Source organism: Nicotiana attenuata, unplaced genomic scaffold (assembly GCF_001879085.1).
Source record: "Nicotiana attenuata strain UT unplaced genomic scaffold, NIATTr2, whole genome shotgun sequence".
Classification (NCBI taxonomy): Eukaryota; Viridiplantae; Streptophyta; class Magnoliopsida; order Solanales; family Solanaceae; genus Nicotiana; species Nicotiana attenuata.
This window is the reverse complement of record NW_017670335.1, coordinates 41,704-44,873: the sequence shown is the minus strand read 5'-3', so window position 1 is coordinate 44,873 and position 3,170 is coordinate 41,704.

Genomic DNA, 3,170 nt, shown 5'->3' with positions numbered 1-3,170 from the left:
ACTCTTGCTATCATATTATCATGCATATAGTTATAGCAAGATACATTTGTGCACAAATTGCACTGAGGATGTAGTACTTCATGACCATGAATTCTATATGCTTTAAGCGATTTAAATCCTTCAAGGATTGTCATATAAGTTAAGTCATATGATAGACTTTAATTAGATGCATGTCAAGTTTTCATGTTATTCTAGACAAATAAGATATCGAAAACTGATTGCACATACCATTGACTTTATACTTTCAAGTATTTGAACTACATATTAAAAACTATATGTCTTTCATATGAAACCAATTCTATTCGAATTTGTTTCTCCAGACTTAAGATCCTCATATATATTTAGCGGTATCATAGATGTCGTCGACGAACATTTTATATCGGTTTCAACACTTTTAATAAAGACATAACATAGAGATCCCTTCATTCATTTCAGGTACCTAAACCTCTCCTGAGATTTTATGAAGTATTATGTCATGTGATCTTCTAGATCACTTGCCTCCTTTATTATGATCATTTTGATCATTTGCTCATCTTCTTTATCAAGAAGTTTATTTAAAATCAATTTGTGTATATGCTTTAATCGTACCATAGACTTTGTCCTTCTAGGACTTAATAGGAGCATTCACAGTGAGAATATAGTTCTTTCTTTGGGTCATCAAATGCGTCTGACATGCTGTGACGACCCCAAAGGGTCATCACCTGTTTCCTCATTCATTCCGCGCTTCTGAGGCCTTGAAAACCTCACCTTTAGCTGCCTCGATTTGCGTGCGCAGTCCCGGCGCGTAGCCGGAAAGACTATATGTAAATTCTGTGAAAAATTTCAAAATGTGGCTTTAAAATGATTTAAAGTTGACTTCGGTCAACATTTTTGGTAAACGGACCCGGACCCGTGATTCGCGGTCCCGGAGGGTCCGTAAAAAAATATGGGACTCGGGCATGTGCCCGGAGTCGAAATCCGAGGTCTAGAACCCGAGTAAAAGAATTTTTCTGTGAAATTGTTTTTCTAAAATTATTAAGGAAAATGGAAATGAATATTGATTAAAAGACTATGGTATCGGGCTCCTATTTTGGTTCCGACGCCCGGTACAAGTCTTAAATATGTGTTAAGCGCTTTCTGTAAAGTTTGGTCGAAATCGGACGTCATTTGACGTATTTCGGACCTAGATATCAAAAATTTGAAGCTTATGAAGTTAGAATGAAAAATGATGATTTTGAAGTTTGATTCATTGATTTTGATGTTGTTTTTGCGATTTGATCGCTCGGTTAAGTTCGTATGAGGTTTTTGAGTTAGTGTGTGTGTTTGGTTAGGAGCCCCGAGGGCTCGGGAGTGATTCGGAGGTGGTTCGGGGTGTTTTGAACTTAGTAAAAATTACAGAAAATGCTCAGTTCTGATATCTGGTACGTTGTTCTATGCGATCGCATAGCTTCCCCCGCGATCGCATAGTGTAAAATTTCAAGAGCCTAGTTTTGTTCTATGCGATCGCAACAGCCCTTGTGCGATCGCAATGCCCAGCCTTCCCACCCCTATGCGATCGCATTGTCCACTTCGCGATCGCATAGAGCATTTTTCTTGCCCAGTCATATTTCCTCTATGCGTTCGCATTTGCCTCATCGCGATCGCAGTGACCAATAACCTTTCCTCTATGCGATCGCAATGCACTTTCCGCGATCGCATAGAGCAATTTTTGCCCAGTGATTTTAAATACCCAAAACAGAACATTGACGGGATTTTTCACCCAAAACACACGAACTCATCTTCTCCACAGCCCATAGGCGATCTTTAGAGCTCTTCTTCACCAAAGCTTCTTGGGTAAGTATTATCTAACTTTTTTTCTTCATTTTCTATCATCATTTATTCAATTCCTAGGTTCAAATCATGTAATATAAGGTGTAAATTGAGGAAATGGGTAGAACTAGGGCTTTTCAATTTTCTTTAATTTAGACCTCGTTTTGGGGTCGAATTTGAAACCAAATTGTATATTCGGGCTCGTGGGGGAATGGGTGACATGGAATTGGTTCGAGCCTCGGTTTTTGACCTAGCGGGTCCGGGCGATTTTTGGAATTTTGGGAAGAAAGCTTAGAAATTCATATTTAGGCATTGGGTTTAGTTTGTTTAACTATTATTAATATTGTAAAGTCATTATTTTATAGATTTGACTGAGTTGGAGCCGAATTCGAGGGGTAAAGCTATACTAGAGGCTTAAGTTGATTTTGGAGCATTCGAGGTAAGTGTTTGATCTAACTTTGGCTTGAGGGAATAGGATTTGAGTATTGTTTGCTAATTGCTAATTGTTGAGTACGGTGTATAGGCATGGTGACGAGTATCTATACACTGGTGTCTAGCATGACCGTGAGTCCTTAGTTGTGCTTATTTCGATCTTGTTGTGACCCTTCCTTGTGTAATTGATGATTTCTATATAATGTAAGGGGTATGAGAAAGAATTATGACTTGTGAACTCTTTGGAGCGTTGGCTCGAATGCTAAAGTAATTGTTGAGTAAGAAATGAAAGAAAGAGAAAGAAATGTGATTATTCCCTTGTTGGGTTGTGTTCGTATAGTGATTTTCTCCCTTGTCGGGATGTGAAAGTTATTGTTGTTGTTCCCTTGCCGGGATTTAGCTGTTTACTTGTGTTTTCCTTTGCCGGGACTTCTATTACTGTTTGTCTATTCCCTCGCCCCATTGTTTGTGATTGTTGCTTGGGTGAGGAAGAGTGATAAAGCACGAAGGTTGATGCCGTGCACGATTTGTGTTGAGAATATATTAATGCACGAAGGAACATTCCGTACCATGTTTTGATTATTATTGCACGAAGGAACATTCGGTGCCATGTTTTGATTATTATTGCACGAAGGAACATTCCGTGCCATGTTTTGATTATTAATGCACGAAGGAACATTCCGTGCCATGTTTTGATTATTATTGCACGAAGGAACATTCCGTGCCATGTTTTGATTATTATTGCACGAAGGAACATTCCGTGCCATGTTTTGATTATTATTGCACGAAGGAACATTCCGTGCCATGTTTTGATTATTAATGCACGAAGGGACATTCCGTGCCATGTTTTGATTAGTAATGCACGAAGGGGCATTCCGTGCCATGTTTTGATTATCATTCTCGTTGACTTTGTAGTTGTACCGTTTCATTCCTTAATTATTGACCTTGTA